Raw genomic sequence first — 25635 nt, 5'->3', positions numbered from 1 at the left:
CGTTGGGGGCGGGTGATGTGTAAGGAGCTGGGGTGATTGGTAAAGGAGTCAGATTTAGGTAGAGGATATGTTAGGTTGAGAAAGACTTTAAGTATGATAAGGTAATAACTTGCTAGGAATGAGAGAGAGTTGACTACTAGGACTCTTGTCGTTAGTAGAGTAGTTATGGATATAAGAAATACTTTGAGTATTAAACCGTGAGGTATATTATGGGGAAAAGTTTTGGGGGAGAAAAGTATGTAGGTTAGTGTGGGAAGGTTTGTAAATAGGGATGCTGGTAGGAGCAGACAGACAAAAAAAAAAAAAAAAAAAAAAAGAATCCCCACAAGATACCAAGACTATTATGTAATCCAAGAAAAAGGAAGGTAAACCAATCAAAGGAGGAGAATGAAAGAAAAGGAAGGAAAGAGGAAGAGAGAGGAAATAGGAACAGGAATAAAATAAAAGGAACTAGCAGCTGTGTGAAGTAAAAAAATAAGGCAAACTATCCAATGTGTGTGTGTGTGTGTATATATATATATATATATATATATATATATATATATATATATAACAACAAGTTAACGTAAAAGAAGTTTGGATTTGGATTAAAAGAAGAAAAAAAAAGACAAAAAAAAATAAAACAGCAATAACCATACTAAAACAAAAGCACTGTAAAAGCAAAATGAAACATAACATCCACATTAAAAGTAAAACAAACCGTCCTCCTTATTTACGCATATGGGGTCAGGTCCATATAATATGTGCGTATCTGATTGCTTTGGTAGCTTTCAGAATACCATCCAATGTCTCTTAGTTTTCTTTGTACTCTATTTTTATCTTCTTAGGTCACTCTGGGTGTTTGGACACCTTTCTCTCCTTTAACTGCTTTAGGTTTATGTGTCCGGATGTCTGGTTTCACAGTTATTTGATTCTGTACAGTTCACAGGTTCTGCGAAATTCTAACCTGTGGTCAGCACCTCTGCACTCACCACCCTCGCCTCCAACCTTTGCTTCCCTACAGCAGGGGTGGAGAGTGACCAAAGTGTAATTGGAACCTCCCCCTGAGGTCCTGAGCAGATTTTGTGGCCCGATGGATTTTCTTGTGACTCTGGAAATTCCAGCTGGGCTAGCCAGTGTGGTCCCAAGATGTACCCTGGGCAAATGAATGCTGGTTCCTGGGTGCCCACACTTACTGCCAGAGCTCTGCCTATTCCAAGAGTGCAGGCTGGATGCACTGTTAATACTGGACCCAAGTGAGAGTGGGTGCAGCTGTCTATTGCTGCTGGTATGCTCTTCCAAGGTGTATTGAGCTGTGTTCTCACTTAGAACTAAGCATCTGGCTACCAGGAGGTTGGGAATACCCAGCGGTGGGCCAGGGGTGCAGGGTAGGTGCTCAAGGGTCCAGTGCGCGGTGTCCAGCAATGGTCTCTGCCTCCCGCGGGACGTAGAGGCTGGGGGTGCCCCAAGGAGATTTCCGGGTCACCCAGGGCTTTCGCAGCCTTGAGGGTAGGCTCTGGCAAGGTGGCAGGGGCTAGCCACAGAAGCAGGCTCCAATTTAGGGGGGCAGTGTACAGGCACTGATTACTAGTAGGGGACCGTGGTGCAGGCAGGGTGCACGAGGAGAGTGCTCTGAGGCTTGAGCCCTTGCTGGGGGGTTGAGGCTGCGCACACGCTAGGACCCCAGTTTACTAGGGCGCCCTCAGGTACCTGTCTTGGTGCAGGAATCCGTGTGAGTCTCTATGCTGTTGTGATCCGGTCGCTGGAGGGCACACAGAATTCTGGTGGGTGCTGCTCGCTGCTTAAGATGCGGTCCTAAGTCCGTTTTTAGTCCCGGATTATCTTGCCGTGGTGATATCGGGCAGGCAGCCCCTTGGACAGCTGCTAAAGCAGCCCGCGGCTCAGCGTTCCGCAGCGGTCCGATTGTATCTGCAGCAGGTCCCGTGTCCGATCTTTGTTCTTCTTCTTCAAGTTCAGGGTTCCGCCGAGGTACCAGGATGTGTTTTGGTTCCTGGTATGTATTTATTTTGTTGATTTAGACCCTGCTTTCTGAGTATTTAAACTTTATTTACTTCAGCTACTGAGAGGTGCTGTGTCCCTCAGTCGCCATTTTGAAAAAAAAAATCGATTTTTGTTTTCTTATGAGAAAACTTTCTTTAAAGTGTTTGTGATCCTAACCAAACTACTGTTAATGGAATTTTTTTTTTTTTTTTTTTTTGTGGTACCGGGGTTCCTGGAATCCCTTCTACCTCCAGGCTACACTCCCAGACCTATTTTACACATTTTTAAAATTTGGAAACAGGGTCTCTTAAGCCAGCGAGGCTGGCTTCGAACCTGCGTGATCCTCTTTTCCTTGCCTCACAAGCGCGGGGATTACGAGCATGCGCCACCACGCCCAGCTGGATTTTTTTTTAAAGCTAGTATTTTTGGGACGAGCATTATGAAGAATGAGTGGAAAACCTTTACTTTACCATTTTTAATGGCTCACCTGATCAAATCAGGTCAATATTTGTAAGTTTTTTCTTTTTTTTGTGGTACTAGGGATGGAAGGCAGGGGCTTTCTACCTCCAAACTATACTCCCAGACCTATTTTATATTTTATTTGGAAACAGTCTCATTAAGTTGCTGAGAGCCTCACTAAGTAGCTGAGGCTGGCTTTGAACCTGCGTGATCCTCCTGTCTCAGCCTCCCAAGCATGGGGATTACAAGCGTGTACCACCACGCCCGGCTTGCCAACTTATATTTATCATAATATCTTGGTTAGGGTCCTGCAGGAAACAGGTGACATGCTGCATGGGGTTAGAGTTTAATGAGGGGAATGTTTTAAAGTTGGAGGTGGCTTATTAAGAAACGCAGACGCACTAGGCTCAGAATAGTCAGGGAAAACATTACCATCCTCAGCCTACTGGACCCAGAAAGGCAGTATTTGTTAGGATCCTGGGAGAGCTAGACAGTAGGAAAGGTTCATCCAGCAGAAGAAAAAAGCAGCTACTTCTCAAAAGGCTGGCATAGAGAGAGCCCTGGGAATAAACACACTCTCTTTCCAACAGTATTCCAATATCCTGTTATCATCAGCTGGCCAAACCCAACTAGGAGCCACAAACTGGTCTCTGAGATCTTAGGACTCAGTGACCTGGGACATAGAATAGGTTTGGAATGGGTAGACTGTGTGTCAGGAAAGGCCAATGGAAATGCTAGCACATTATCAGGTATTTTAAGTAATGGCAATGAACATAGTCATTTACATAGATTGGTAGAAAATCTGGGAAAGTGCTCCCAAACCTTAACAATCCCAATTTAGGAATGTATTAGAAAATTAGGTGGAGAAGTAAATCAGAAGAAAAAAAAAGAATGTCTTATAAGAAAAGGTTGTAAATATTCACAAAGTTGATAAATATTCACAAATATTTAAAATAGTATGTATTAGTATAAAATTGTAAATAATCTAAATGCCTAAAAGCAAGAAATTGACTAATGAACTATGTTTTACCAATAAAGGGAAATCACATTAAGTCATATAAAATGATGCTAAAGTTTATTTTATGACATGGAACCTTATTTCATCAGGAATTTTTATAAAATATTTATGGTATAGCCTTAATTTTTATTCATAAAAAGAAATAATATGTATGTATGCAAACCAAAAGGATTAGAATGATTATCACCAAAAAATAATAGTATTTTTCTGGTAGATTATAGATGGTTTTATTTATAGAAATACTTTAGTTTGTTAATTATTTCAGTGTTTTTTGTATTATATAGGTTAACTTAGTTATTAAAATAATGTCTTAGATTAGTATCTCTGTTCTATTCAGAGATAGATTTACATAAAACAAAATGAAGAAATTGTTCTTACACAAATGGAAAATAAAAAGTTAATACAACTTTTTTGCTTAGGGTGAATTCTTGAAGAACATGTATGAGGAGCCTGCCAATTTTGTTTTAATTAGAGAAAATAAGGACTGAAAAAAATGACTCTTGAGATTTTAGAAATCAGATTAATGAAGATAGAGTTTTTAAAGTTAATGTTATTATTGATGGAATGGCCAGACCAGAGCTGAGGTGCAGAGGCAATAGGTTTTGATGCTTAGCCAAGAAAGCCTTGTCCGGTACAGGTGGTGCCAGTGCCCTCACCTTCTGTGCTGTGAGGAGACACAGCAGTTGTGTTCCCAGCTGGGCAGCTGGTTCAGGGGAGGAACAGGTTATCAAGCTGGGCAGGCTGGTCCTTGTGGGAACTCTGGAGTCTGAAAGTCAATTCTTTTTTTTCAGAATGGAGAAACTCTGATCAAAGTCCCATAAGGAGAGAAACCCCATCTACCATACCACACCTATTGAAAATTCAGTGCACAATCACTTGTAAGCTATTATAATTTCTTTGATATCAAGTTAATAGGAATAACCTTGAAAATAATTTAGTAGACATTATAGCTCCTACTATGAACCAGGTGTGTTGATAGTTGGTAGAGATGTAAATTCAAATAAGACATCCTAGTTGGAAGTGGTGGCGCATGCTTGTAATCCCTGCACTTGGGAGGCGGAGACAGGAAGATTGCACAGTTTCGAAGCCAGAGCCTCAGCTACTTAGTGAGGCTCTCAGCAACTTAGTAAGACCTTGTTTCCAAATAAAATATATAAAAAGATAGGTCTGGGAGTATAGCCCGGAGGTAGAAAGCCTCTGGGTTCCACCCCCAGTACCACCAAAAAAACCAAAAACAAAAATAAAAAACAAAAACAAACAAAGAAGACATCCTTCCTCAAAGAGCCACACTCCAGAGGAAGTAACAGAATTGCATCACACAAGACTAAACAGCAGCCCTCCCTAATAGGCTCAGCTCGCTGGTCCATTTGTATGTCCTTAAGGCCTCCAAAGTCACACATAGATAACAAAATTAGCTATGCTTCCCTATGTACCTCTACCTGCTCTTGGTTGACCTTTCTGATGAGTGGCACTGTCCAACCTGGGTGTCATTTCCAGGTGTTTTTTCACTAGTTTCTACATCTAACTGATGATCAAGTCTGGTCAACTCTATTATAATCAGTTGACTTCATTACTCCCCTTCCTTTTTAATAGCTTTTGAGCCCTCTGGGTTATATCAAATGTTACCTAATGGATCTTCCTGCCCACAGACTTTCACCCTCTAATGGTTCTTCCATATTAGGGCTACAGTGACTTTTATCATATGCATAATTAATTATGTTCTTACCTTACATAAAAATTCTTGAATGACTCTTAAGTTTGGGTATAGCAATAACTACTCAGCTTGGTAGACAAGCTATTATCCAGTCATTTTTAGTTTTTTCTTTTATTAGAGACAGGGTTGACTGTCGTTGCCCAGGCTACACTTACTACTAGTCCCAAGTGAGCCTCCTGCCTCAACTTACCTAGTTGCTCGGACTACCAGTGTGCACCATTGCATTTGGCACTTTCCTCAGCATTTGGGTTTTTTTTTTTTTTTTTTTTTGGGAGGACCTGAGTGTTTGCTTTTGTTTTGATGTTTTTGATATGACACAGTATACATAGTTTCCTAATATGACATTTTTACCTCTCTGGTCTTTTAACCTATTATTATTTTGGCTTGGGATGATCTCTCCTATTCTGGAAAACTCCAACTTGTCCTAAAAACTACACTAAAGCCAGTCGTGGTGGTGCACACTTGTAATCCCAGCTCTTGAGAGGCTGAGACAGGAGGATTGCATAGGTTCAAAGCCAGCCTCAGCTATTGAGTGAGGCTCTCAGCAAATTAGTGAGACTCTGTTTTCAAATAAAGTATAAAAAAAATGGCCTGGAATATATACAGGAGGTAGAAAAGCCCCTGGGTTCCACCCCCACTACCACACACACACAAAAAGCCCACTAAAGTACCACCCTAGAGGGCTGAATTCTGTTCTTCCAAAAGCTATGTAAGTCTTAACCCCTCAGGACCATAAACATGGCCTTATTTGAAAATGAGTCTTTACAGATGTAATTAAGGGAAGGAACTCGAAATGAGATCATCTGTATTATGGCTGGCTCTATCTAATGACTTGTGTTTTTATAAGATACAGGAGGAGAGAGACACAAAGGAAAGGCTTTGTGAAGAAGGATGCGGAGATGGCCCTACGCCCGAAGTTCGCAGAGTCAGCAAAAGCTGCAAGGAGCAAGGGAAGACCTCCCGCGTGCTCTCAGAGGGGACTGGTCCTGTCGACACTTGGATTTTGGACGTAAGGCCTCCAAGACTGTGAGAAAATAAATTTGTTGTCTTAAGCCACTCAGGTTTTGCTAATGTGTTATGGCAATTCTACGAAATGATTATAATCACTTCCTTAGGAAACTACCCTTTGGACAGGGAGAACCAAATTATGGTTCACATGCAAATGTTGTTATAAATCTTACCTACAAGACTTAATTATTTATTAAATAAAAACTGATTTGGGAACTTCTGGGAAGATGGTGACGGAGCAAAACGGGGCTTACGCCCCGCTATCAACCAATCTCTATTACCACAAAATCAGCGCCTTTCATAGCCAGAAAACACCATCAGCAGAGAAACAAAAAATGTAATTTTAAGGGACAGAGAAAAAGAGGGCTGAAAAAATGAGACACCAGAAACCAGACCGCAGTGCTGCAGCCGGAGCCGCGGCGTGAAGCGGCGGGCGCCATTTTGCCTTGCAGCACCAGGCTCCAGAGAGGAAGGTAACTCATAACAGAGCTCAGAAACCAGAGAGGAGATATGCCGGCCTCATGCTCGAGAATGCGGCAGCAGCGCCTTACTGCTGGCGGCAGCGGCGAGTTCACCGGACGGCACCAGACCAACTCACTCAACAGCCCACCAAGCTCCAGAGAGGAGCGGCGGACAGCTAGCCGAGGTGAGCCGCTGCGGAACAGCTGGGCGGGATTCAGCAAATTTTTCGGCGCAGGGAGCAGTTAAAGCTCCCAGGGGCTGGGCTCAGCGCACCCTGCAGGGACTCAGAGTGGAGTTCAAAAACAGAAAAGAAATACGCCAGCCTCACGGCCAAGGGCGTGGCAGCGGCGCCATATTGCTACCAGCAGCAGCAGCAGCAGCGAATTCACGGAGTCCACGACAGCTCCATCTGCGCACTCAACAGTGAGTCAAATTGCGGCCCCTAGAGGAGAAATCCCAGTACTGTACTCTCTGGGACTTGACCCAGTGGAGGAGTGGTGGTGGCAGAGATATTACACCATAGGAGAACACCCAACCTGGCACCCCCCCACCATACTCTAAAGCAGCCTCTATCGACTCCCCGGGTCTGAGACTCTGTGATACAACCCAGTAAAGGAGTAGTGGGGACTGAGATACCACAGACTCGAGATCCAGAACACCTTAAGTGAAGTTGTAGTGACCCAGGGAAGAACCCAGAGAAGGCACAAACTTCCGAAATCATGGGAAAGAGGAATAACAATGGAGTAATGAATGCCCACAACCCCACAACATCAGAACCCGATAAAACAGAAATTCAGAGATTTCTAGAAGATCAAATCAGGAAAATATCTTTAGAAATAATAGAGGTGCTTCGAAAAGAACTCAGAGAGAGCCAGAAAGAGATAAAGGATGCAATTAATGAAGTAAAGACCTCAATTCAAAGTACAAACAACTGATTAGACCACATGGAGAACAGAATCTCGCTCTTAGAAGATGATCATTCCAAAAATGAACACATAGTTTCTAATCTAGGAAAAAATATCCGACAGCAGGAATCTGATATTGAAGAAATATGGGCCCATTTTAAGAGAGCTAACCTAAGAATAATTGGAATAGAGGAGGGAAAAGAAAGTGAAACCAAAGGGATCAACAATCTCTTCAAGGAAGTAATAGCAGAAAATTTTCCAAACATAGAGCAAGAGGTTGATACAAAGGTCCAGGAAACTTATAGAACTCCCTTTAGACAGGATCGGAGAAGAGGATCCCCACGCCACATAATTGTCAAAATGACCAATGTGGAAGCCAAGCAGAGAATCTTAAAGGCAACAAAAACAAAGGGCCAAGTGACATTCAGAGGCAAACCAATTAGAATCACTCCAGACTTCCCAAACCAAGTCATGAGAGCAAGAAGGGCTTGGAGTAACATATTCCAAACTCTGAAAGAAAACAACTTCCAGCTAAAAATTTCCTACCCAGCAAAACTTTCTATCAAATTAGATGGAAAAATAAGAAGTTTCCATGACAAACAGAAACTGAAGGAATTTATGTCTTCAAAACCAGCGCTAGAGAAAATACTCAAAGAGATTAACTACAAAGAAGAAATAGGTAACACACACCAGAACCAGAGAAACAAGATTTTCCATCCAACAGACAACTAAGATTGGTTATCTGTGGAGATTCATTATTTATGTTAGTCTTTTACCTATCTCTAAATTGTATTGTTTGCTTTTATTTTTGCTAATTTTTAGTATTTCTAGTTGGAATATTAATATACCTTCAGATATAGCATTTGGAAATATTTTATCCCATTCTATTAGTAACTTTTAACTCTGTTTACATTGTCTTTGGATATACAATATTTTTTTTTTATTTTTTAGGGAGTTTGTATACTCTTTTGTTGCCTGTGCCATTGAAATCATATCCAAGAAATCACTGCCAATTTCAATGTTGTGAGGTTTTATGACCCAGATTTTCTTCTAGAAGTTTATAGTATTAAGATTTATATATAGGTCTTTTATCTATTTTGAGTTAATATTTGTATATGTGTTAGGTAAGGGTCCAATTTTATTCCTTTTCATGTAATTATTATTTTTCAACAATATTTAGTTAAAAGATTAGTATTTCTTCCACCAAATGTTCGTGGAAACCTTGTCAAAAATAACTTGACAATATGTGGAAGAATTTATCTCTAGGCTTTTATTTAACTCCAATGGTTTATATATCTGCCTTTAGAACAGTACTACACTGTTTCAATTATTGTAGCTTTATATGGTTTGAAATCAGAAAATATATATCTTCTAGCTTTGTTCTTCTTCGAGATTGTTTTGGGTATCTAGAGTCCATATTCCATATCATGATAGATTTTTTTTCTGAAAAATAAATAAATAAATGTATGATAGCTTCACCTAAAAAAAAAGAAAAGAAAAAAATATTCTCTGGTAAGAAAGAAAGCAAAAAGAAATATTGAACTGTTATCTTTTAGTCATCAAAAGCTTGGTATCAGACAAATGAAACTGTTTTGTGAGAGTATCATCGTTAATATTGGATAAATTGCTATAAAACTAGATGTCAACCACTAAGCCAAGCATGGGAAGGAGGGATGGGGAGGGAACGGGGTGGGGATCAGGTAGGGGCTAACTGGGCAATGTGTGCATGTATGTCTACAAAAGTATTTTCTTTATACCATTATGATGTATGAATACATTGCACCAATAAAAAATAAAAAGAAAAGAAAAAAAACTGATTTGGGGATAGGTAGCTAAACTTCCTAAGTCTCAGTGTTTTTATCTAAAAAAAAAGGTCATAAAGTTTACCTTGTATGATTTAACAAAGATTGAATGAGACTATCATGGAAAATTCCCACATAATTTAAGAGCTCAAGAAATAAAAAGGGGACTTATTGTTCTTCTAAATCCCATGCCTGCAGTCAAAACTAAGTGTTCCTTTCCTGTGTATTTCTATAGCACCTTTTATCTACCTCTGTCTACAGCCCTGATCACTTTATAAGCTCTTTGTTATTTATTTATTTATTTATTTATTTATTTATTTATTTTGGTGGTACTGGGGTTCCTGGAAGCCCTTCTACCTACAGGCTACACTCCCAGACCTATTTTTTGTATATTTTTTGTTTGGAAACAGGGTCTCTTAAGCCAGCGTGGCTGGCTTCGAACCTGCGCAATCCTCCTGTCTCCACCTCCTAAGAGCGGGGATTACAAGCGTGCGCCACCATGCCCGGCTCTTTGTTTGTTTTTAGATTTTTCCCCTCAGCTGCCTAACGTCCATTAAAGGCAGAGCCCTGTCCTTCTCATCTGCCCAGTGTGTAGTAAAAAGCCAAGCATATGGTAGGCGTTCAGTAATGACTGAAGGACGGTGGCATCATAATATTTTCCATGATTGGGCTTGGCAGAGCGTTATGAAAAAGTAATACGGTGCTTAATACCTCTTATTCTGTGTTGTTACAATATAGGGCTCACAGGTCTACAGGATTTATGGAAAGACACTTGCAACTTATAGATAGAAAAAATAACAATTAGCTCATCTAAATTCATTTGTTATTTTCATAGTCCAGTTTTCTTGCTACAACAAAGGGTCTGAGAAGGGGTAATTTATAAAACGTTTATTCGGGTCACCATTCTAGAGACTGGGAAGTCTAAGAGCTTGGTGCTTCTGTCTGGTGAGGATTTTCTTTCTTCATCAAAACATACTGAAGGGTATCATATGGCAAGACAGAGGAGCATGCCCGCTTGTGTCTCTCTTCCACCCTAAAGTTACAAATGCCATTATGAGCAGGACATGGTGCACCTAACTGTCATTCAAGTACTAGGGAGGCTGAGAAAGGAGGATCACAGGTTGAAGGTCCTACCCTCATGACCTCATCTAACACTAACTACCTCTCAAAGGTCCAACTTCCAACTACTATTAATATATGGATTGGAGGAGTAAGTTTCCAACGCATGAACTTTTTTTTTCTGGGGGGTAAACATTTAAACCGTAGCAAGTATTGAACTGTTTTATTTTCAATTTTAAGATCACAGAAAAATTAGCATAAAGCCCTATATTCATAACCTTGCTCAAGAATTTCTTTCTATTTGAGTTTTATACTGAGACCCCCACCTCCCTCCCCCAACCAAGTTATTTTCTTTCTTGCCTACTTTGTATATGATTTTAATATTGTCCTCCCAGCAGTGAATAGTCAATATTTACATAATAGTCTAGGCAATAAGCTGTGTATGTATTATTCATTTCTGTATCCTCAGTGCCTGGCAAGGTACAAAAACATGCCTAAGCACTAAGGAATATGTCAACAAATAAACCAACAAATGAATAAGTAGAAAGCTATTTCTTATAGGCAATAAGAGAAAGTAAAAGCCCGACATGGTGGGGTGGTGTACCTCTGTAATCCAAGCGCTTGAGAGACTGAAACAGGAGGATAACAGGTTCAAGGACAGCCTCAGCATCTTAGTGAGGCCCTCAGCAACTTAGCAAAACCCTGTTTCAAAGTAAAATAAATAGGGCTAGGGTGTAGCTCAGAGAAAGAATGCCCCTGGGTTCAATCGCTAGTAACACACACACACACACACACACACACACACACACACACCTAGAAATATCCAATGACTCATCATTACTTATTTGAAAACTTGAGGTCAGAACCCATAACTTCCAGCGTCAAGTTACATGCTTATTCCACTCAGCCGAAGGTCAAATATTTTTTTAGGAATAACGAGTCAATGCCCGGTATCAATTCTAATTCTAACGTGATCCTCTATGCACCACAACAAAGTCAATCACTCACCACTTCCGGTTTGTCAGCTCATTGAAACTGGGAACACAGAGGAATTGCAAAGTCTGAATTGCTTTTCATGGACTACACTGTTCTCTTCCCACGAGGCTGCTTTCCCACTCAAATCATAATTCATTGTGCTGTGCTTTCTCGATTTAGGCTTCATGGAGTGTCAAACATTTTTTATCATCGGCCGCATAATGCAACCAATTTATAGAATGGCATTGGGTATAATAATCTTTTCCATAAGGCCAGTCCCGTGGAGGGGAGGATTCTGTCATGACACTTTGATGGAAGCTAATTATGTGGCCCCTTCCTTAATCCTTCTTTCATCATGCCAAAGAATGACTATCAGGAGATTGCCAGCTGGACCACTCTCCTCCTTCACTCAGACACTGTCTGTCAAGAACTTTATTTACCACCAAGATGGAAAGTATCTTTCTTCCTGCCTTAGGGCTTCTACATATAATTCTGACAGCCTTTACTTTATCAAAGAAATTTTGTCATTTTAAACACTGGAGCCTTTCTGACTGTGGTTGAATATTGAATTTTAGATACAGAAGAATCTCTTTAATGCCAAATTGAAAAAGGAATTTAGGGGCCAAATTAGAGGAGATTTATACTTTTGAAAGACCATTAGTGTTATAATGATCACTGTGGCATTCCTTTGGCAGGATTTCCTCAAGATTGAATTTTCACCAGACACTCCTTTGAGTACACTAATGCTTTGAGACATTAGTCTATATGCCAACCACATCCCTATCAGTCACTAATTTGTTATAGCATATCTATCTATATGTGAATGTCATACATACTCATAATTATATATATATTCATATATGCTGTGACCGTTGGGGAGGGTATGTTTAAGATCCTGGCCTGCGTAACTTTGAGTATTTTTAATAGATGAAGTAGTTGGTAAAAAGCTATACAGGCCATTATCTCTGAGGCTGGTGAATCTCTTCTAGTGATGGAACCACTAGGGACCCATGGGTCCTTTCCAAATAGCAGCAGACATACCCTCATAGACGAGATCGCCATGTCTTTGTATATGGCTATTTCTTTTCTTAAAATGACGCAGAAGTTCTAAGCCCTGACTGTGCGTCAGAAATATCTGTGGAGTTTAAAAAAATATTCTGTTGATTGGGTCCTATACAGACCCAATTAAATCAGAATGTCTCGAGATGAGGTCACTCTATTGTGCTCTAAAGGCACATCAAAACCGAGGTTTAATCTGCAGCCACATTAGGGGCTGACATAGTCCCCAGAAAGGCATTCAAAACATTGTAGCATGACCTTCCACTGTCAACAGGCTACCAAAATGGTTATAAATTGTGTTTCTTTGCTTCAGTACCCTCCCTGCTCACCACTGCAAGCTCCCTCCCCAAGGCACAGTTTCCAAACAACTACGAAAATGCCAATTTAGCTGAAAGGTCAAATCAAAGTAAGACCAGGGTGAACAGATGAGCCTTATGCTATGCTCAGAACAACCTCTAGCCTAAAATGCCTAAACACACAAACATGGCCAGAGGGAGATAAATGGCATGGTAAAAATATTCCAGGCAGAGGAAAGTCGTCTTCACTTTCTGCTGCTCTTATATCAGTTTGGTGTGCTGGTTGCATTACTGCAACTGGGTCTTTCCATCCATGCTTCTACTTAATTGCTAACCTTCTTCCTTGCAACTTGAACTCAAGATAAAAGCAACGAGGAAAAGCCTTAGATAGGTCCTGGGCTAATTAATATGGGAGGAAAGTCTTAATGGGATCGCATCAAGCCTTTCTGCTCAGCTCTCAACCTGAACAGCTGGTCCGCAGCACTCCACGTAGGTCAACTCCAGAGACCGGTGTCCATCACTCAGGCCTGTGGTGTCCAGTAGCCTGAAAGGAGAGGGACGTGGGTTGCTCCTACCTATTTAAGATTCATTAGTTGTGCTGACCTGAGTAGACAGACAGCAGCTGTGATAAAACCTCTATTTGTTTCAGGTGATTCTTTCATTCCCTACTGGGCCATCTTGTAAATTGGCAGTTATAAGTAATGACAAAGAGACCCTCTCAAGGTTGGCAGGTGTGATGAGTAAGTAACATGCCGGCATATCACCTGCGGTAAAACAATCTCTTAGCTGTCCCCCTGAGATGGAGAAAAAGAAAAAACCCTCAAAAAATCACCTTTGCCAGCTCCACTCAATATATACTGAAACCTCAGTTTCTCTCCACCATAAGCCTGGACCTTGGTTTATTCTTATAGCAGCCTTGCTATATGGCTTGGTTCTGGAATGTTCTCCTCCGCTCTCAAAAGCTCATGTGTGAAAATATGGTCTGCAGTGCAGCGAAACTCAGGGGTGGGACTTTTAGGCAATGATTGGATGGTGAGGGCTGTAACCTCATAGTAGATTAATCCACTAGATGGAGTCACAGTTTCAATGAATTTTCTGGGTATTAACTATAGGCAGGTGAGTATGGTTGGGGGAGGTAGGTCACCGAGGATGCGCCCTAGACGGGTTTATCTTCCCTCCCTACCCCTTCCTCTCTCCCTCTCTTTTCTCTTCTGCTTCTCGGCTGCCACTGGCTTCCTTCCAAACAATCCTCGCCACCATGTTTCTGCTTTGGAGCCAGCTGACTCTGGACTAAGCCTCGGAAACCGTGAGCCAAATTTCTCTCTAAGTTGTTCTTCTCAAGTATTTTGGTCACAGCGATGCAAAGCTGAATAACACAAGTTTCCATTTTCTTGGTTTATAAAAGCATCTGAACAATTTAAAAGTAGAATAAGCCAGCCTCCCGGGTGAAGTCACTGGGTAATGCAAAACATAATCTCTTGTTGAAAAGAGCCACCAGGGAGCAGGCCTTGGACAGCCTAGCACTTCAAGGCTGCCTTGAAGTATGGCCACCACATTTAACAACCTAGAAGTAAATCTCTCATACTCTCAACTCATTAGTGTTTGTAAAGTGAGTCCACATTATCAAGTTGATATATATTTAAATTTAACATAATAGGTGATTATTTATTTTATTTTGTTCCACTTCATATATAATATCAAAGATAAATTGTATGCGTTTTATTCTGGTTTTCATCCACTTCCTGCATGTCGGTTGGTACGAGCTGATTATTCAGGGTATTGAAAAAATACAGTTAAACTGATGAAGTCCTTTGGTTTGGGATAGTATATTATTATAATTCAAACTCCCGCTATTTTCTTTTGAATGATTCAGTTACTGGTCCTTATTTTGTTTACTTTGTTTTACAAAGTTACCATCATAGCAATATTTCAGGTACTAGACCTAACAGACCAATTCCCGAAAAGTCAAATTCATGTTTCCTGACTTGGATCACATTTGCTTTTTAGAAAAATATTGATTTTAAAAAAGGCTCAAGCTGGGCGTGGTGGCGCATGCTTGTAATCTCAGTTCTTGGGAGGCTGAGACAGGAGGATCACAGGTTCGAGGCCAGCCTCAGCCACTTAATGAGGCCCTTCACAACTTAGTGAAATCCTGTTTCAAAATAAAGACTAAAAAATAGGGCTGGGGGTGTGGCTTTGAGGTAGAATGCCCCTGGTTTCAATCCCCAGTTACACACACACACACACACACACACAAAAAAAAAAAAAAAAAAAAAGAGGAAAGAAAAAGCTTGGAATTCTTGACCGATTATTGGAAAGGTCTATGGTACATTATTACATATATGAAATTAAGAACTTAATCTGGTGATAATCACCTGCTAGACAGTGAATGAGTCATGCTTCTTTAGGAATAGTGTAATTTATCATTTTAATAGAAATTTTAATATTTTAGAAATGAGATGGGTTTTAATCTCGGGACTCTTTTCTGCCATTGCCGGAATGGTTTGCACTTGGAGAGTTTATATAAAGAAAAATTAGCAGAACATGACTAATGAACGGTATCTTTGCCACACAACCTGTATTGCCTTTTTATTTTTCTTATAAATTCATCTAGCATTAGGCCATCATGTAGAATAATTATGGGATAATGGCCAAGGACCCATTGCCCTTAAGATGAAAAAGACCCAGTATTTGGGAGGCTGAGATGGGGGGATCGCAGGTTTGAGGCCAGCCTCAGCCACTGAGCGAGACCCTGTTTCAAAACAAAAAGGGCTGCAGGTGTAGGTCAGAGGTAGAATGCCCCTGGGCCCAATCTCTAGGACCAAAATAAATAAATAAATAAATAAATAAATACTGAACGGCATCTCAGCTTCGTGCCTGTCTTACAGTGCATAATACCAGGCACCTGCAGTGATTATATTTTAAAATGAAATTCTCAACATGATCCACAATATGATGAGACTATAGTCACCAATAAAATAAAATTTAAAATAAAATAGGGCCGGAGGTGTCGTTCAGCGATAGAATGCCCTTGGGTTCAATCCCTAGTACCAAAAAATAAAATTAAAAAATACATAACTGCTCCTACAAAAAAAAAAAAAAAAGAAAGAAATTCTCATCAATCTGTGGTCCTCTTCTTGCCCTTAGCAGATCATTCCCGAATAGAAGAATTATGTGACGGTAAGGACTGGGCTAGATTTGGCTAAAAACAGAGAAAGAATCCAGGAGTTCCTAGGAAACGATGGTGTTTCTAAAGATTATTTAAACCTCGATGAGCAGACCTGTCAAGAAAAGTTCTCTCTTAGCGAGTGTGGAGTTGTTAATTAGAGAGCGAGCCAAAGTGTCATCGTTTGCATTCGCTTTAAATGTTGGAGGTAACCCGGGATGTTGGTCAGGGTCGGTGGTACAGGGGCATGCCAGGCTTCCTGAGATCGTAGGGCATTGAAATCCAGTATGGCCTGGAGTTCAAGGTTTGAGCTTCAGTGACGTTTGACACAGCAATTGTAGGAAATATCTTCCAGGCATTTGGACGACTGTTACTTGGGGAAAGTTGCAGTTGGAGACCACAGTGATTTTCTTGGTGGAGAGCCGTGTTTCCCCTCCCCGACGGGTCGAATAGGATGTGGACACTGGGCTCCTTAAACACCACCCGTGTTGCCTGGTCCTGTGAGCAGCGAGGAGTCCTTGGTGTCCTCCGGGATAAAGGCCTGCCTGAGGGAAAGTTGATTGACAGGGCGGCCCTGGCTGGAGTAGAGTCCGATCATGGACCTCAGGAGCGCCCCCAAGCGACCGGACGCGGAAACCGTAGCTTCATTTTTGAACCGCTCAGCCCTCCCTGGTAGACTTCGACTTCTGCTGGCAGAGGAACAGTTGTAGTTGTAAACTGATTTTTATTTGTGTTCATGGGAATTGGGGACTTTGAAGCATTTAATCCTTACTACAAGATATATAGGGGTTAAAAATGTACCGCTCCCACATATGAATGATTTAAGGGTCCTTGAGAACACTTTGATCTTTGTGTTGTTTCTTAAAAGCAGGTGAAATCCTCCTGTAACAGGCACTCTTCCTATACTAGAAGGAGAGGAAATGTGCTTATCTTCAAGGATGAGAAGCTAAGACCGAGAAAATACTATATAAACCTTTGTAGAACAAGTTTTATCTTTTAAGCTTCCTCCACATAATTGGGTTACATTTTCACAACTTACTATTCTTGTCGGGTTCAGGATATGAGTAACTGTCTCTATCTACCTGCTTCCTTGGGTCTTCATTCCTTTATGAGGGCTCTGTGCCTTATAAAATGTGCGTTAGGCTTTTCTCCTACGAGTCTTTTGCATGCCGATTTAATTCTTGGGCCCAGCTGGGGACGGTAAGAGGATGAAGGTGGAGTTTTTTTTCCATGGCACATATATTATTTTCTAAAGTTGACGCAGTTTAAATTAGATAATTTCTGTGGGGAGCCATTAAGGCTTTCCCCTAGATTAATGTCTCTGACTCAGCTGACTGTCCTTCGCCCAGAGTCAACCAGGTTTGGGGTCATGGAAAGTTCAAAAAGGTCTGAGAGAAGATCAGGTGGTGATGGCACGAGGGTACTGATGGATCTACTTGTAATATGTGTGCTTTGGATTTGGTCTTTATTGTATTCCGGTGGTGATGACACGAGAATGTAGCTGTATAAATACCTCTGGAAAAACAAACCAGAAGCAATAAAGATGAGATTGACCCAGAAGTAGGCATCGGCCAGGAGCATCGGCGCAATAGAGAATACCGACCAGGCATAGTCGTCGACCTGTAGGAAATATTGACCCAGGAACAGGGGTCGCCCAGTAGAGATAGTAGGCTGGTGGCTCCCCCACGTTAGAATTAAAAATTCTTCATCCTCACGCCTCTCTTCAGAACCCGTACTTTTGCCTGCTGGCTCCGGCACATTTCTCCTCACCATCTCGACATGACAGTTTAAGTGGTTACTGATGTGTTCTCCCTATAGGAGGAGAGTAGAGGTTACCATGTAGGAGGAGACTCCAAGGAGACCAGAGGCTATCATGTAGGAAGTTTATATTGTCTAGTTTGATTTTTTTTGGTCCCATGACAATTTAAATTATCAGCAAACAATGCTGATTTGGTTGTTTTATTTATCAAAATGAATTAAGGATATTTTGAAAGTATTGAGAGTAAGGTTAATTCAAATTTATCAATGCCAGTTGTAGATAAAAGGACATGTCAACTTTATAAGAAAGCATATTGTATCTATGATATTTTTTTAGACTTTAGAAAAAATAGTCACCATCATCAAAACTAACACACTCAATCTGTTTCATTCTAAATATTTTCCTTTGGCAATAAAATATGTTTATTTTATTAAAACAAAAAAATTAAGTCATAAAATTAAGCATAAAATATACTATTTATTTATTTATTTATTTATATATTTTTTTATTTTTTGGTGGTACTGGGGATGGAACCCAAGGGCCTTCTACCTCCGGGCTACACTCCCAGACCTATTTTATATTTTATTTGGAAACGGGGTCTCTTAAGCCAGCTGAGGCTGGCTTCAAACCTGAGCGAACCTCCTGTCTCAGCCTCCCAAATGCGGGAATTACAAGCGTGCGCCACCACGCCCGGCTAAAATATACTTTTTATTAAAATATAAATTAGCCAACAAATTGAAGGCAGGGATTAGGCAGACAACTTAGTCTTCACTAGTTCCGTCTTATTCTTTTAAAGGCTAAAAAAATCAAGATAAAATATTCTTTTTTTCTCATAAATAACTTCTTTGTTTGGAACGAATGAATAAATCTTCAAAAGGAATTCAGAAGTCATTTCTGCTATTATAAGATAGATTATCACTTCCACAGCAACTGATGTGCTAAGGACCACCGTATAGGTCACTTGGGGATATATTCTTAAAAACCTCATCAGCCTCCTGAAATCACTTTTTCGTGTTATAGAGCCATATGTAAAACAGTCCCGTCACTTGTGGCCATGGGAGATTTCCTTTCAGTCACACTGATGATTGGGACCGAAACTTTAAAGATAACACCAAAGGTCAGATTAAAGAACAAGGAGACTGAGCTCTCTGCAGCCTACCAGGGTTGGTCAAGGGAACCCAGGCAAAATAGGGCATGCTTGTTTGTGTCGGGAACGGAAGCCATATTTGAACCAGGGAAAAGAAAAGGGAGGTGGAGCATGCAGCTGATAAAAGGTCAGGTTATACCTGCCCACCCACGTAGTGATGGGAATGACTGTGGGATGCTGGGAAGGGCTGGAAGCCACTACTAGGTACCTGGTTGTGGGAGTATCAGACTATAACAACCAGGAATCTGGTTATATACTGGAAATATGTGTTGGTCTTTCACACTGTACCTCACAAATATGTGCAATTGCTAGTGTGTCAACTAAAAATGTGTACTTAAAAGATGGGGAATATTAATTGTTTTTAGTATTTAATAATTATATTTGCATTGAGCTTTTCTCAAAGACTTAGATTTGAACTGTAATTGTACTTTATTATACAACATTAAGTAAGATACTTAAACTAGGGTTCATTTCTTTTTCTTAAAATGGGAATAATATAATAAGGCATTCTGACAGACTAAATTGTACCCTTGTCCCCCAGATTTATATGTTGAAGTCCTACTACTTGGCAGTGTGACCATATTTGGAGACAGATCTTTAAAGAGATATTTACGGCAGGTCCTGAGCCTGGGCCCTGATCTGGTGTGACTCGTGTCTTTATTAGAAGAAGAAATTTAGGCACAGAAATGGGCAGAAGGAAGATGGGGCAGGGACAACAGGAAGAAGATGGCGATCTGTGGGTCAGGGAAAGAGTGCTGAGCACATGCTTTCCGGTTCTTGGAAGAAACCAACTCTGCCAACACCTTGATCTTATACTTTTAGATGTTAGAACCGTGAGAAAGTAAATTTCTGTTGTTTACGCCACTCATTCTGTGGGACTTTGTTATTGCAGTTCTATAAGCTGATATATCAGAGCCGATATTCAGCCAGTAAGTAACCTCCAGGATATGTGGTCATGATGAGTCAGTCCAGCTGCAATGGTGGCTAATGTTTGTATATTACCTCCTGGTAATGCCTAGCATTTTAGAGTCTGCCATAATGCCTATTCTATAATAGCACTCAATATATTCATTTGTAATTAATTCAACTAACTTAAGATTAATTCATAATTTCATTATTTATAAGCTTAGGTTAAGTTGACCATTATAAACTTAGGGCAATGAATGTATCTTTTCCCAAGTGAATATTTAAAAAAAAAAAAAGGAAATTTGCAAGGCATAGTGGAGAGATATTATCTAGGAAGCATGGGAGTCTTTTTTTTTTTTTCTCTTGGTCTAGGGATTGAACCCAGAAGTGTTCTACCTTTGGGCTACACCCCCAATCCTATTTTATGTTTTAACTTTGAAGTAGAGTCTCACACAGTTGCTGAGGCTTAAGCAAGAAAGAGAAGGGACATATGTTTAATCTAATATGCCCAAGCTAGGGAGTATTAGAAATACCAGAGGGACTCCAGAGAATGGAGGGGAAACCTCAGCAAAGCCAGAAAGGAGGGGCAGGGGAGAAAGAAGGCTGAGGTTAATTAATGGAAAAGCTACATTCGAATATGTGTATACATGTGAATATAGCATTGTTAACCTGGACACTCAGTATTGGGAGGGAGGGAGAAGGGGAGGCAGGGAGGGTACCAAGTACTGTGTGAATACAGGCCATTGTCAACACGATCACATTATAATGTGAGACTATAGTGCACCAATTAGAAAAAAAAAGAAAAAGAAAAGAAAAGTTGCTGAGTCTATCTCAAATCTGCAATCCTCCTGTTTCAGCCTCCCAAGTACTGGAATTACAGGCATGGGCCATCATACCTGGCTGATATGGGAGTATTTGATAAGTCATATTGCAATTGGATATTTCCTTTCTTTAATGAATAGAATCATTGCTATCAGAAGAAAGGTCATCTTTGGACACTTTAACTCTGTGTGTTTCTATGTAAAAACCTCAAGAGTAGTAATTAAGTAAGAAAACTTTTAGCTCTCCATAGAGTAGTATCTGCTTTCATCAGAATATCAGGAGCCATAACTGCTCAGCGTGGGGACAACTTGGTTTACATTACATTTTTGCCAAGATCATGTCTCTGAAAACTTCCCCAATTGTGTATGTACAAAACCACACGGCGCACGGCAAATGCCAATCCGTTAGTGTTTCAAAGCACGTTCTGAACATTAAAAAAAAATGATCGTGCTTTGTAAATACACGTGCTTTGTGCATGTAAACATTAGAATAATAGAACTGCATATAATGCAGTACAATTGTGATTATAAAGATATTTCTACTTCCAAGGCAGGAGGGAATATAAGCGTGTACTAATCTGATGTTTGATATGGCAAAAAAACCTTTGCCAGTTGGCTTGTCTCCAGAACTACTACTTGTTAACGTGTTCCTAAATGGGCTGCAATCACCAGGGAACAATGGCAGGACATTCTGGGACCTAACGTAAACTGAACTGAGAAAAACATACTTTTTAGACTTCTGAACTATATTTTTTTCTATAGAAGGGAAAAAAGAACTAGACCAAGCGATAATTACTAGTTATTTATTTAAATATATCCAATGGGCTGGAGGAGGCGTTAGCTACCAAGGGCAGTAATTACTCATGAAGAAAACATCTGGAGCTGATTTATTTTTTACAGTAAAAAAACCCACAAAACACTACATTCTGAGATACTTCCATTAACTTGCATTTTTGGACACATTTTCATATTTTGGAAGAGTTCTAAATTCTCCTGTTCAGCCAGGCGTGGTGGCACATGTTTGTCATCCCAGCACTTGGGAGGTTGAGACAGGAGGACTGCACAGGTTCAAAGCCAGCCTCAGCTACTTAGGCTCTCAGCAACTTAGTGAGACCTTGTTTCCAAATAAAGTATAAAAAAATAGGTCTGGGAGTATATCTTAAATGTAGTAAAGCCCTTGGGTTCCACCCTCAGTACCACACATACACACACAAACACTATCTATCTATCTATCTATCTATATATATATATATATATTCCTCTTGTTCGTATATGGCTCATATAAGAAATGAATTTTTGGGTAGGGTCCTTGTCAAGTAGCTCTCTTCAATCTGCACGAAAACTTACATCCTGATGAAAGTAATTGTTCATAAGGTCTTCATAGTTTTTTCAGAATAGTACAAAAGCAATGTGGAATATTCATTATAATAGAGACATTTAAACCTTTTCTTTGATTGTGATTCTGCTGCAGGGAACATCCGAAATTATCTACTAAGAAGTTCAAATTTAGCCAGGCCTGGTGGCCCAAGTTTGTAATCCCAGCATTTGGGAGGCTGAGACCTGAGGATTGCCGTTAGCAGACAGCCTCAGCTACTTAGTGAGGCCCTTTGCAACTCAGTGAGACCCAGTTTCAAAATAAAGAATAAAAAATAGGGCTGGGGGTGCAGCTTGAAGGTAGAATGCCCTGGGGTTCCATCCCCAGTACTGCAAAAAAAAAAAAAAAAAAAAAAACGTTCACATTTGACTACGTTGTGGACTTTCAAATGATTGGTGGTATTGACCCAAAGTTACCTAATTCCCTTTTTCACAAGAGTCACATTAACTTTTCCCAATGTCAGAGCTCTCTCTCTCGCTCTAATATATATGTCTTCTAAATATTTTATTAAATCTAGTTCCCATGTCTGCCACACTATAGGTCTATCTTGTGGATAATCATAGAAAATTAAACTTGCTGATGTATTTTTGATTTGAGGTTTAGTAGTTATATTAAAACTGTCTTCAATGACTACCTTCTTAGAGTTCCTAGATCTCAGCTTTTGTATTGTACATCATCAAAATATTTTTCTCATATTATTTGGTAAAATATTTTAAATCAGGGAGATAAGATAAAGCTTATTTCTTTTTCTTTCTTTTTTTTTTGGTGGTGCTGGTGGGTGGATCTCAGAGACTTTTTATACCTCTGGGCTCTACTCCCAGACCTATCTTATATTTTATTTGGGAACAGGGTCTCACTAAGTTGCTGAGAGCCTCACTAAGTAGCTGAGGCTGGCTTCGAATCTGAGCGATCCTCCCGTCTCAGCCTCCCAAGCGCGGGGATTACAAGCGTGTGCCACCGCGCCCGGCTTAAGATAAAGCTTATTGAGACCAGATTTCAAAACATAATTCAAGTACCATAAGTATATATATTCAAAGTGGTTATTTTATATTCAGATTAAGCATCAAAAAACGATGTATTTATCCAGTTGTGCATAGCGGGGACTGGATAAAATGTACATATTACCAACAGCAGTGGGAGAAATAAAAACAATACCGGTATGGCAGCATCATATTTAAGTAGAAAGAAGAGATTATTGTCCGAGTGACCGTGATATAGCATCGACTTTGTACATATAGGAGAAACTGAAGAATTAAATAAAATAGCAAATAATTAAAAGGCTTAAAAAAGGAAACATGGTCCTTTTTCACATGTATCAAAAATGTAACCTGATCATATAAATGTCAATTCTGTGATAGGTCTCAGAAATATATTGGATTTATGTCTGGTCCTTCTCGTCTGCAGAAGTTATATGGTATTCAAGTAGAATGAGGAGAGAAACTCTTTAAATGTGTGGGTCGAATTTTGAATCATAATCACAAAGATTTACTATGCTTAAATACTTAGATATATTTAAAAGGCACAAAAGTGAAGGTACTCTCTTTCAACTATTTTTAAATTCTCAGTGAGGTCTTTGTTAAAGCTGTGTAGTAAGATATAATCAACTCCATCATTCAAATGACAATTATCATTTAACATTCTGATTATAAAAACATGTGAAAAATTTATTTATTGTAACACCAAACAATATAGACAAAATAACTCTATCACCGAAGTGAAATGTTTTAACGTTGTATTTATTTTTCTATTGCAATTTTTTTTTGCATTATTGGGGATTGAATCCAGGGGCATTCTACCTCTGACCTATACTCCTAGCCCTATTTTTTTCATTCTTTATTTTGAAATAGAGTCTCACTAAGTTGCAGAGGACCTCACTAAGAAGCTGAGGCTGGCCACAAACCTGCAATCCTCCTGCCTCAGCCTCCCAAGTACTGGCATTACAAGTATATGCCACCACACCCGGCTTTCAAATTTGTTTTAATTTTTAGCTTTCGTTTTTAATTGACATGTAGAAATTATATACAAAATGTGATGCTATTGATATTTTGATATATGGATGCATAATATATTCAAATCAGGATAAGCATATTTATTTCCTCTTTTATCAGTTCTTTGTGGCAAAAACATTCAAAATTTTGTCTCTTAGCATGTTGAAATATGCCCATTATTCTTCTCTGCAGTCACCTTGCTATGCAATAGTATACCAGAATTTATTTCTCCTACTTAATTGTAATTTAGTCACCTGTTGACCAACCTTTTCCCATTCCAGTCCTTTCTATATCCCCCCAGCCTCTGGTGACTACTGTTTTACTCTCCATGTTTACGTGACATCTTAGTTCACATACTTATTTTTCCAATTACTGATAAAGGGCTGGCAAAAATAATTTATAGCATATCATTGCAATGCAATGCTCTGTAGATCATTAAAAATAGCAGGGTAGATACATATTTCTCGTGTGAAAGCAAATGATTAATATGTATTATATAATACTAATGGCTTAAGTGAAATTTAAAGAAACCCTCCTCCTTGTGTCCTTTGTCTATGTGCACTCTGTTTTTCTAGAAGCAAATTTAGAATTCTCTAGTGAAAAAGACTGTCGATTTAGGTGGGGAAAATGATTTTACTTTAATTTTACATTCTCATGTAATGTTTGCGTTTTTACTCATGCCGATGTTATACTTGTATAATATAAAAACAAATTTGATTTTTAAAAAGATCAGCTGGTTTTCTCAGACTTTGGCCTGCCCCAATTTGCACCCTAGGGCATATGGTTTAAAACAGACACTAAACCCAGATTATGCAAAAAGCTAAGACGTTTCCCTATTTTTCATCTTGGATTTCTGCTGTTCTCCGTGTTGGCTTCACTCTAACTTTTACGATGTTGTGAAGGAGACGGCCACGACAGCGTCCAGCTCACTTCTCAAGGCTGACCTTCCAGGTGTAAAAGGGTGCTTTTCCCTAGTCACATGAAGGAACTCTGAGTATCCCAGCTTGCATCATTTGCCAAAGTCCTGCGCCATCACATGACATGGGAGTCGGGCTAGCAAACATGCAGGAGGTGATTGCTGTGAGAGCCAAGGTCCATTATTATAGCAAAGAAACACAAGTCCTGCAAAACAGAGTCTCCTGTTTCTCAAAGAAGGAAGTGGTACAGGCTGGGTGTGGTGGTACATGTCTGTAATCCCAGTAGTTGAGAGTCGGAGTTAGTAAAGGATTGCAGGTTCAAGGGCAGCCTCAGCAGTTTAGTGAAACTTTTTGCAACTTAGACCTGTTTAAAAATGAAAAAAAAAAAATAGTGAAAGGTTAGCAGAGGGGTAGAACACCCATGAGTTAAATTTCCAGTACCAAAATAAAAACCCAAAAAAGAAGAGCAGGACACACTAACCCCTTCATACACACATACTTTGGGGAATATATTTATATACTGCAGTCATTAATAACGTATAAGCTCATTTTAATGTGTTAAAATCAGTGTCTGCTATTGATTTTATTACAGATTGTCTTATATATATGATGGTTCTTTGTCAATATATTTTTTCACATTATAGATTTTATCAAACATTAAATGCTAAAAATGTTTTGTTCTTTTTTTTCTTGGTAGGAGGGAATAAACTAGTTTTATTACCAGCTAAAACGTTTCCCATGTTAAAAAGAGTAGAGAACACTGGTAGAGGTCTGAATTAGGGTATTGGCAAAATTAATGAGAATGGGGACTGATTGGGT

This window comes from Muscardinus avellanarius (genome assembly GCF_963383645.1).
Source record: "Muscardinus avellanarius genome assembly, chromosome: 14".
Classification (NCBI taxonomy): domain Eukaryota; kingdom Metazoa; phylum Chordata; class Mammalia; order Rodentia; family Gliridae; genus Muscardinus; species Muscardinus avellanarius.
The sequence above is the reverse complement of the archived record's forward strand: the minus strand, read 5'-3'. Positions refer to the sequence as shown.